Source organism: Hyla sarda, chromosome 2 (genome assembly GCF_029499605.1).
Source record: "Hyla sarda isolate aHylSar1 chromosome 2, aHylSar1.hap1, whole genome shotgun sequence".
In the NCBI taxonomy this organism is placed as follows: Eukaryota; Metazoa; Chordata; class Amphibia; order Anura; family Hylidae; genus Hyla; species Hyla sarda.
Genome location: NC_079190.1, coordinates 121,829,233 through 121,841,283, shown reverse-complemented (window position 1 = coordinate 121,841,283; position 12,051 = coordinate 121,829,233). Strand labels below are relative to the sequence as shown.

Below are 12,051 nucleotides of genomic sequence, written 5' to 3'. Positions count from 1 at the left end.
CTTTGACAGCGGCGATCTAAAGGGTTAATAGCCGGCCGCATGTCGGCTATTAACGCCGGCCCCCAGCTACAGGAATCAGCTGGGGGCTGGCCGGTATGACGCGGGCTCGAGTCGGGAGCCCGCGTCATACCCCGGTAACGGCCATTGGACGAGTATAGACGTCCATGGTCGTTATCGGGTTAAAGGCTCATCCGATTTCCATAGACTTCAATGTTAAATTTACTGTATCCATTTTTTCTTCCATTTTTTTTTTTATAGAAGAAAAAATACTGCACGTGCCGTTTTTTCCTGCCTTCATAAAAACGGAAATGAGTGCAGACGGGTACAAAATGGATTGTAAAAAAAATCCTGTTGACATGAATAGGATTTTTTCACAACCGTTTTTAATCCGTCAACAGCCTGCAAGAACGGGAACCAAAACAGGGGGAAAGAAATGGGGACAGACGGCCATGTGAACGCACCCTCAGGCGTACAGTATTTATAGTTTCAAACATATGTTTGTATATATGTGAAAGAATTATTTTGATTTTGAAATAAATCTTGGGAGTTGCAGCTATGGGAACCCCAATGTCCCCTTTAAGGGAGCATATCCACACAAAGTATGTGTATACGTTGCTGAATAGATTAGCTAAAGGTTATGGGACTAACTAATACATTACATGTACAGTAGTCCTTCAAGACAAAGTATTAATTTGTTATGGAGCAACTTTGTATGTACACTATGTTGGTACTTAAATGGGGAATGTTTTTTGCAAAAACTGTATATAAAATGCAGATAACATTATATGTATATTTGTAACATTCATTGGATTACAAATGGGTATATTTTTGGGTGTAAAAATCCTGGCTTGTCCCTGCAGCTATTTCCTGTGCGTCTGTGCACTGAGGACATCTAGGGCTACGTTATTTGCAAATACATTTTATAAAATGTAGATAACTGACCGTGTCCATTCAAAACCACAATTCAATGGAAAAGTTGTAACATTTCATTTGGATTGGCTTCTTGGGGCTACATAAAGACAAAATGCAGATTGGGAAATAAAAGCTTTTTTTTAGAGCTGGTGTAGAGCACGCAGTGCACAAAAAAAAGTGAATGAAGCTGCCCTAACCTGGTGTCCAAGAGAGCTGGAGACGGCAAACATAGAAAACTGGATTGCACTATAGAGAGGTGCTATCATTCAGTGCATGTACCACAGATCTTCAATGCCGGAGACATTGGGGGAGATTCATCAGAAAAGTCGACAAGTTGCCCATAGCAACCAATCAGATGATTGTTTCTTTCATTTTTTAAAAGGCCTATGAAAAATAAAAGAAGCAATCTGATTGGTTAATTTGGGCAACTGGTCAACTTTATCCCAGAACAGGTCTTGATAAATCTCTCTCATTGTATCTCCAATGTAATTTAACCCTAAGAGGACACACAACGTACATGTACATAACTGTGCCCTAGTACTTAGCGCACAACAACGTACATAATGCAGAGACTGAACCAACTGGCTGCAGTCAGAGATAATGGCTGACAACAGCGATCCCTGTGATGTCCACTATTCACCCTTCAGATGCCGTAATCAATACTGAAAAATTTAAATTGTTCTTTTCCCCCCCGATTTTTTATTAAAGGGGTACTATGCCCCTAGACATCTTATCCCCTATCCAAAGGATAGGGGATAAGATGTCAGATCGCCGGGGTCCCGCCGCTGGGGACCCCTGCAATATAACAAGCAGCACCCACCTGTAACTGCTTCCGGAAGCGCTGGAAGCTCTCAGGCAAATTCCTCCCCCTCAATGCAAGTTTATGGGAGGGGGCGTGATGGCAGTAAGTGAGGGTGGGACTAGCACTCCTCTGTGCTCATTCCTGTCCAATCAGACTGCAGCAGGAAGGAGGGGGTTACAGAGCAGCCTGCAGTGATTGGATTAAGAGACCAAGCACAGCACAGCAGACACAGAGGGGAAGATGAGTTTATTAATGCAGAGTGAGGACATGCTCCTTCCAAACCACAGTATGAAAAACCAAGTGAGCAACAGATAGAAGGTATTTGTGAGAGAAATATAGGTCCTAGACACATAAAAATGATATGTACACAATACAGGATTAGGTACTGAGTAACATATATATATTTTTTGTGGGATATGATGACCGGTACACTTAAAGAGGTTCTGTCATTCACTGCAAGTGCATAGCTGTTGATAGTAGTCGTCACTTACAGTCTATAAAGCATCACTTACAGTCATAGTTGTACTGCCACTAAGGACTTAACTGTATGTCCTGGTGAGTTAATTACCAGAGCACCAGGACATACATTTACATTCACTGTGCTGAGGGGGTTAATTGCAAATATTGAATAAAAAGCTATAAACAGATCATAAATAGAGGACTCTGAGTGCGGACTGCGGGAGAGGGTGCATTACTCTCTCCATTTTAAATGATCAGAGATCGCAAGATGCCATCTGTAACAGGAAGACCTTCTAAGTTTTAATAATAGGGAAAATGTCTACATCCCTAAAGGATAACTGGTAGGCCCCTAAGTAACCTACTGTCAGGAAACAAAGCAATCTCACAGGAACTCCGTTTTTGAGAATTCCGTATCTTACATTTTGTGACTGACAAGGTAAATATAATGTAGATATATTTACAGAAAATTATTCTTTGAGTAGCCATGTCTTTTATAAAGCGTATAATCTAACAAAACATTCTGTCATGGCAAAATATCCAAATAGCAGTTTAGGTTTTTGAGCGCAACAACACAGATTATGGATAAAGAATGCAAGAAACAGAATATTACTATAGAAGAAGAAGGTGGTGCCCGAATGTTTCTTTACATTACTATCAAAGCTGACAACAGGATTTATTTATTATTTTTATTTTTTCAAACCAAGGAGATTTAAAGATATACTGAACAAAAGACAAATGTGAACATAGGGACAATTCATGAAGGACTTTGTTTAATATTAAATAAAACATGGCTTGAATTTTTTATATACAATTTTTATTTTCTTAAATCTCAATTTAGACTAGCTGAAGATGGCCTAAAAACTGATTATTATTATTATTATTATTATAGTCCCGAAATTCCTCTTTAACCCCTTCCCGACCCATGACATACATGTACGTCATGGGTCAACCCCCACTCTATGACGCGGGTCCGGCCCGGCACCTAGCAACGGCTGGGACCTGTGGCTAATAGCGCACGGCACTGATCACAGTGCCACACGCTATTAACCCTTTAGACGCAGCGTTCAAAGTTGATCGCCGCATCTAAAGTGAAAGTTAATAAGTGCCGGTTAATAAGTGCCGGTTAGCCGCAGTGAAATTGTGGCGTCCCGAACAGCTGTAGGACACGAGGAGGGTCCCCTTACCTGCCTCCTGGTGTCCGATCACCGAATGATTGCTCAGTGCCCGAGATCCAGGCATGAGCAGTCAAGCGGCAGAATCATTGAGCAATGTTATCCTATGGGATAACAATGCTCAATGAAAAAGATCAGTGTGTGCAGTGTTATAGCAGAGGAGCACCCCTTTAATAAGCTATGTATTAATCCCCCTGTATATCATAGGTACAATGTCCTGGATGTTTACATCAATCTATAAAATACTAAATAAACAGTATATCGCATGTTTTAGTTGCTTGAAAAGGGTTGATACAAAACTTATCAATAATGGATAAGCAAAGTAGCCTTAGAATGGCACACCATGACCCCAAAATGCCAGGTGCGGTGAGACAAAACCATAAAATGATTATCACCTAAAGAAAATGATTCAATTTGTTCTATGGTGCAATGAGACCTGCTCAGAGGGTAATCCTGAATGTAGCAAAATAAGCTTTCTGTACCCATTACTACATGAACTCTACCCGTGCACCAGGGCAAATATGAGTTCTTATTCTAATTAAGAATTAGTTTCCATAGAAACAGATTTGCTGTAAAAAATGAATGCTTCAGGGGCATGGGACATTCTTACCTATATAGCACATAAACTATTTCTGGTATTTCTATATACATTTAGTATAAAAGCATTGGTGCAGACAGAGTTTTAGTGAGACTCTATGGCACATAGCAATTTTAAGCTAAAGTAGATCAAACAGAGCAGCAAAAACATTTTTCTGTTTCATCTGCACGGAGTATTCTCTATGTAAATATAGTTTAATATGGACGATAAAATTAGTTAATGATACCTAATACATTATAAGGGATTAATATACACGGATAAATCATAACATTGAAACGACCTGCCTGACACTGTGTAGTCCCCTCTTCCCAGCTCTGATCTATTAAAGAGGTACTTCCATGGTATATAACGGTATCCCCCCCTCCCCCAAGATTAATTAGCCCAGAGCTGCACTGTCCCCATCGGAGTACAACTCATGTCACCCGCAAACGCTGCCTCCTGGTCCTCCTGTTTGTTGCGGCCGCCGGCGCTGACACTCTATACTGTGCGGTATTCCTATACTGTATCCCTGTGCTCGGGCTGCAAAAGGTAAACAAAATAAACTAACGCATGTTCCGACGTCTGCCTTACGCTGGGGACGTGAACGTCGGACAGCCATCAGCCCATCACCGGCCACAGCAATGTTCCGCCTCGGCTGGCGATAGGCTGAGCCCACTGTCCTGTAAGAAGCCGGCTTCTTACATGACAGTGGGCTCAGCCTATCACCAGCCGAGGCGGAACATCCCTGCGGCCGGTGATAGGCTGACTGCTGTCCAACGTTCCATTCCCTGGGAAGCTGGTCCGGACCGACGGGGAAGGTGAGGTAAACTTTATTTTGTTTCCCTTTTGCAGCCCGGGCACAGGGATACAGTATAGAGCAGTGGTTTGCAACCTGCGGACCTCCAGATGTTGCAAAACTACAACTCCCAGCATGCCCGGACAGCCGTTCGCTGTCCGGGCATGCTGGGAGTTGTAGTTTTGCAACATCTGGAGGTTGAAGACCACTGGTCGAGTGTCAGCGCCGGCGGCCGCGACAAACAGGAGGACCAGGAGGGCACCACTTGCAGGTGACACATGTGTGTAGTAGCGCTGGGGTGATAATTAATTTGGGGGGGGGGAGAACAGCGCTCACGGGTCACATATGATTAGTAGTAGCGCTGGGCTGATCATTCATTACCCAGGGGGAGGGGCCAAACCGGTATTGCGTTATGGGTTAAAATTCATATCGTGCAGCACAAAAATTTCGGTATTCGGTATGAACCGGTATACTAGAGATGAGCGAACTTACAGTAAATTTGATTCGTCACGAACTTCTCGGCTCGGCAGTTGATGACTTATCCTGCATAAATTAGTTCAGCTTTCCGGTGCTCCGGTTAGCTGGAAAAGGTGGATACATTCCTAGGAAAGAGTCTCCTAGGACTGTATCCACCTTTTCCAGCCCACCGGAGCACCTGAAAGCTGAACTAATTTATGCAGGAAAAGTCATCAACTGCAGAGCCGAGAAGTTCGTGACGAATCGAATTTACTGTAAGTTCGCTCATCTCTACGGTATACCGCCCAGCCCTACTGTAAACTGCTTTTTTTTTTAATCACTACATATATGTTAGGTGACCCACAAATAAAAAGTGACTTTTTTGATAATAGAGGCGTGTGTACTGAAAACCGTTCCCAGTTACATGAAATGCGATTTTCTTTTACTGTTGCTTTACTGTGTTGTATGGTACATAGGTGCTGACGGATCACAATTACCCATAAAATGTGGTTACTGCGCAGTGTGAATTTCCGCGACAAACATTGTATGCGATGTGTTTTGCAGTCATCCCAGCAAAACAAAGGCCTGATGGCATGACATTCGCATCGAGGGAACTTCTCTTCGTGCGAGGCTGTTACACCGCGATACCTTGTAACACTGCTGAAGAGACCTCATGCGATTAAATGGAAATCTTTCTTAATGCACATTTGCTCCTTCCTGCTAATAATGCACAAGGGATAGGAATTAATATGCAGGGTTATTAAGCAGAGTCATTACCTGGTGATGTATTGTTTTCCACAACCAACCGTTGTTAGGCTTATTCCATGCAGCTCTGGGATACAGCATAAAACCTGGTGAAATAAAAAGATATTATTACTTATTTATGAAGAGGTAATATGTCCCCAAGTGTTGGTCTATTAGTAAACACAGCAAATGTATCATTCATTAAAATTTCCAAATAGCAGAGAAGTTATGATTTAAAGGGAACCTGTTACTTTTAAAGAGGTTATCCGGGGATAGAAACACAGAGCCAATTTCTTCCCAAAACAGCACTACCCCTGTCACAACTACAGGTTGGGTGTATTATTACAACTCCATTTACCTCAATGGAACTGAGCTGCAATACCACACACAACCTGAGGACAAAAGTGAGGCTGTTTTGGGAAGATGCTGTTTTGGGAAGATGCTGTTTTGGGAAGAAATTAGCTCTGTGTTTCCATCCCTGGATAAGGGTGGGTTCACGCCACGATTTTTCTATACAGTTTTTGGATCAGTTTTTTTTTTTTTTTTTTTTTTAAACCGTACAGCATAGAATTTCCATTCAAAACCGTATGCACCATAGTGTATACGGTTGTCTCATTTTTTTTTCACACCACACTGTTTTTTACTTTTTTTTCTGGACAGAAAACCGTGGCCTACTACGGTTTTTGGTCCGGATGAAAAACCGTATTTACTCATATACGTTTTTTTTTATTTATTTATTTTTTAACATGGGAGTCAATGGGAACCGCACAGACCTGTATGTGCGTATGGTTCCATCCAGTTTTTACCATACGGTTTTTGACTTTGCACAGTTTTGTTTTCTTGGAATTTCAATCAAACAAGTGAAACTTTATTCATAATGGAGTCTGGGCGGTTCCCGAGACAGGTGTCATCAGAGAGCACTTAGACAGAAAAGAACAACCTTAACTTCAGAAGCTCATAAGTACTGAAAGGATTAAGGTTATTCTTTTCTAAGTGCTCTCTGATGACACCTGTCTCGGGAACCGCCCAGTTTAGAAGCAAATCCCCATAGCAAACCTCTTCTAAACTGGACGGTTCCTGAGACAGGTGTCATCAGAGAGCACTTAGACAGAAAAGAACAACTTTAACTTCAGAAGCTCACAAGTACTGAAACGATTAAAATTTTTTAATAGAAGTCATTTTCAAATCTGTTTAACTTTCTGGAGCCAGTTGAGATATAGATATAGATATAGATATAGATATAGATATATATATATATATATATATATATATATATATATATGTGTGTGTATATGTATATATAAAAAGTTTTTCCCTGGAATACCCCTTTAAATAGTGAAAGTTATATCCCAGCAAAACATTTTAAGGGTATATTTACACAAGTTTGCTTTGTTAAAATACTGCCTCGGGAACAATATCATACAGCACAGACAACTTTATGAAATTAATTTGCCATAACAACAATAATAACCTAATTCATTATCCATAAAATATGCAGGTGATAGGCCCGCGTTTCATGACTTTGAACAACGCATTTAGTTTTGTTGCAAAGGACACTACTAATCCATGATCCAAATCTCCCTGTACTGGCCCCAGTTATGAGTAATAGTCCAAATAAGAAAAAGTCCTGATAGAATTGTGTTATAAAAGTGAGAAATTGTAAGCATAGCGCTGACCACAACCTGCAATCTGCAGTCTGTAAATGTTGCTTTTGAGAATCCTTCCCGAGGAATTGATGTGCAACGTATTTCATATTCTTCCAATTGTTGGGGAATTTATCTTATCTCTCTATTAATGAATCCAATGTATAACAGGGCTGCATCATTTACTGGCATTTAAAGCAGATATATAGCACATAGCGCGGCAAACAAATCACTTCTGTGACAGCGGCAATACCAAAAACGATAATTATGATGAGACAGGCAGTCAATGGGAAAATCAATGTCATTTTAATAGCACACCAGGAAGCTGATGGATTTGCAAGGTGACCCCCTCCAGCATTTCTCATGGACGGCCATGTCTTCATCTACCTTTTATCGCCATCCAGAGGGTAGGAAGGTGCTTTGGTTGCCTCACTTTTTATGTACAATAAGCAGAACATCAATAATAATGTCAGCCGCTCTTACCCATATGACGGCAAAGCAATCTACATAAATGAACATCCATGCGGCGGGATTCTTCAAGGTCAGCTTGCTGTTAACCTTATCAGTAAAATTGCCAGGTTTACATAACGCCCAAAATCTCTCTAAATAGCAGACACACAAGATTCTATAATTCCCAGGACAATAAGGAGTGAACTGATCTGGGGACATAAGCATTGTGCAAAGGTTTCTCTTTATTTTACACCATACAATGGATCTGATCATTCGGCCTCATGCTGTCTCCTAATAGAATGACTGTCAGGAAAAGCATGTCAATTATTAGCATGTCATTCTACCAGAGAAAATGAGCCAGGACATTGTTCAGACCGTACGACACCACACCGAGCTCTTCATTTTAGGTGTATGTTCAGATACAGAGAGACTAGTTGGCTACAATAGATCTGTGTGCTACACGTGGATTTGGCTTCACTTCTTACACTAGAAAATTCACAGTAAGCTTAAAAGGGTACTCCGCCCCTAGACATCTTATCCTCTATACAAAAGATAGGGGATAAGATGTCCGATCACGGGGCCCGCCGCTGGGAACCCCCATGATCTCTCCTGCAGCACCTCGAGTTATCAGTTGTACGGAGCCAAGTTTTCTCCGCGGCTGATGACTCCCGATACAGGGGCTGGAGTATTGTGACGTCACGCCCCGCCCCCTCAATGCAAGTCTATGGGAGGGGGTGTGACAGCCGTCACGCACCCTCCCATAGACTTGCATTGAGGGGGCGGGGTGTGATGTCACGAGGGGGGCGGAGCCGTGATATAACGAAACTCCGGCCCCTGTATTGTCCATCATCAGCGATCATGGAACGATCCCTGCTCCGTGCAGCTGAGGAACGGGGGTGCTGCAGGAGATATTGGGGGGTCCAGCCGCTGGGATAGGGGATAAGATGTTTAGGGGCAAAGTAGCCCTTAAAAATACATTGGCTTCCCCTTCCAGTACATTGGCTTTGATTAACTAGTGTTAACCCAACACGCATTGGTCAGGTTGTGCCAAAAAAAAGGCATGCCCAGTGAACAACAAAAGTGTGTGTGTATAGGAGGGGGGGGGGGGGGGGGGGTGAATTCACACAAAATCTGGTAAATAAATGGCTGGAAATTCCCACCAAGAAATATCTGGTCAAAAAACTTTTCCCGTTTGTGAATCCAGATAGTAAACAGAGTAGAATCATACAAGTCTAAAGCAACATTCCACACTAACAAAAAACCAACACACAGTATATCAGGGGCCATTGTGTTGTACTTTCTAGTTGGCCTCCAACAAATCCATCACAATGACCATAGTCCACACTACCAAGCTCATGAAGAGAAAGGGATACAAGAAATGATTTGAATAAATATTTGATGAGAAAATATAAAATATAAGATGAATTATAAGTAACCTCTAGTTTGGAAATAAGCCTGGAAAATAAGGAGATTTACACTGCCTGTACCACGGGCAGCATCAAATCCTGACAGGCTTCCTGACCACAGACAACTTAAACTCAGAAACACTGCAGAAAAAGACAGAGGCCCAGATTTACTAATAGGCTACGTTTCTATGAAACTTATTTTTTGAGGCTTTTTTGTTTTGTTTTTTACCTGAAAAAAAAAAAAAAAAAAAAAAAAAGAATCTCTATTAGATTGTATTTTGCCGTTTTTAATTCCCACAGAAATCTATGGGAGAAAAAAAAAATGTCAAGATTTCTTGGAATCTAAACAAAATATAGTCTCTGCATGCTATGACAAAACCACTGAGACAAAAAAAAAATTCCCAAAGAGCAGGGAAAAAAACCACTAAAGGAATATAAGATTTGTTTTTGTTTCTGTCAGGTCATATGTTGATAGAGACAGCCCAAGAGGGGCCTAATGTATGAGTAGGCATGAGGCTGTTAATATACAGTAGCTAGCAAATATTGCAACAGGAAATTTTTTCTTAAAGGGGTACTCCGTCCCTAGATATCTTATCCCCCACCCTTAGACATCTTATTCCCTGCTGGGGACCCCCGCGATCTCGGCTGCAGCACCCTACACATCCACTGCACGGTGCAAACTTCGCTCCATGCTGGATGACTGTCAATGCGGGGCGGAGGCTCGTGATGCCATGGTCACTCCCTGCTTGTGACGTCACTGCCATGCCCCCTCAATGTAAGTCTAGACTTGAGGGGGCGTGGCTGTGACGTGATGAGCGGGCCGCGGCCGTGACGTCACAAGCCTCCGGCGCTGCACTCTAAACAAACGCCGGGTGCAGCAGGGAGATCGGACATCTTATCCCCTAATAAGATGTCTTTGGATGGAGTACCCCTTTAAGACTGGTGTCTGAAATGCTGATCTCTGTAAATCTCTAACCCCCCCCCCCCCCCCCCCCCCCCCGCTAGTCCCCCCGCTAGTAGTAGCATAGAGAAAGTACTGACTCAGAACCCAGTTTTGTGTATAGAAAAATCAATCACGGCTGATGTTACCAGGGGACGCTGCATCCAGGCAGGCTGCCGTCTATAAGCTGCTCTCAGTTCTGGCTCATATGACATAATAGGTCTCGGAGCCATGGGCACTTCAGAATGGACCTGTGATCTGCATGGCCCAGGGCCTTGGCTAAGCAGCTACTTGTTTAGATCATTGACATTGAAAAGCTGAATGGCCATTATGCTTCAGATTCCAGGATCTCGGGATTGATGCAATAAAAATACTTTGCATAGCAGTAAATGTTTAAGCTACCGTATATATAAAAGTTGCTAAAATTCAGAAGATTCCTTACTGTTTTTTTTTTTTGCATTCTCCGAATCCCTCTCACTAGCGAATGATTCTTGTAGCAGGGAAGATACGGCGACATCAAAACCTTCCCAGCTACCCTCCAGCTTGTCTACAGGCTGCAGACACATAACATTTACAGCAGTGTGTAGCCTGTACTCCATAAACACATTATAGCCCACCATAAACAGAGGCCTATGTGTTACTGATGGGCTCTACGGATGACAGCGGACACTTTGATTTCTCAGCGGCTCTCCCGCAGCAGGAGTGATTGAGTGAGTGAGACTATATTAGGGATTTGCACAGGACCCAGTTCTGTAATATATTAGCTTTAGTATGCTTTACCCACTTGACTTGATATGTGTAGATATCTACAATTACTTTAGCAATTTTACAATTCTTCATTTAAATGTTTAGCCTAGTATTTTTTGTAAATGTGTGGGCAAGGGGGGTGGAATAAATCTAAGCTTTATAAAGGGTACTCCACTGCCTGAGCATTCGGAATATTTTGCTTCGAACACTGGGTGCAGGCTGTGGGGCTCGTGACTTCTCGACCACGCTTCTTGTGATGTCACGTCACGCCCCTTCAATGAAAGTCTATGGGAGGGGGCGTGGCAGATGCCACGCCCCCTCCCATAGACTTGCATTGAGGGGGCATGGTGTAACATCACTAGGGGCGTGGCTGTGACGTCACAACCCCCACAGCCTGCACCCAGCCTTCGTAAAAAAAAAAAAAAGCAGGGCAGTGGAGTACCCCTTTAACTCACTACAGGTATCTATAGCTGTTTAAACATCAATTCATCCTTTCCGAAAATTGTGGCTGCCCTTAAATATTATACTGTCATATGTTAGGATAACAAGGCACAGATTTCAATCTGAAATCCAAGTGGCAGCACACAAAAATTCTGTAGGCAAGGAACCAATCCTTTATTCACAACCCAAATGTCAGTCATTCTGAACACTGAGCCAGCTAATGCTGAGCAAATGAAGGGAATGCTCAGTCTTTTTTGTGTGTTAATAAAGTATCATATTTAAATTAATTGCACTTTTAAGTAGTCAGCATTTGCACAAAAAATGTGCAATGTGTAAATGGCCCTGTTGTTCCCAACAACTTCCTCCATTTCCTAGCCAGTGCGATTTCTAACATATTTTAAATCACTCCATTTGCCAAAAATGGCTCCCTATCCTAGAAAACGGCAATAATGTCTTGGCTACTAGGTGTCTTACTTCTCTGCACTTTGCTGCCCACTGCTTTTTGT

General features: G+C 42.3%; 1 long non-coding RNA gene across 1 annotated transcript in view; it reads right to left on the bottom strand.

The window, feature by feature from the left end:
* Positions 1 to 12,051, bottom strand: part of LOC130355371 (uncharacterized) — a 330,001-nt gene that overhangs the window by 191,867 nt on the left and 126,083 nt on the right. Inside the window, exon 2 of the long non-coding RNA XR_008888489.1 lies at positions 5,952 to 6,025. This is a non-coding gene — a long non-coding RNA (uncharacterized LOC130355371). The remainder of the gene's footprint in view (positions 1 to 5,951; positions 6,026 to 12,051) is intronic.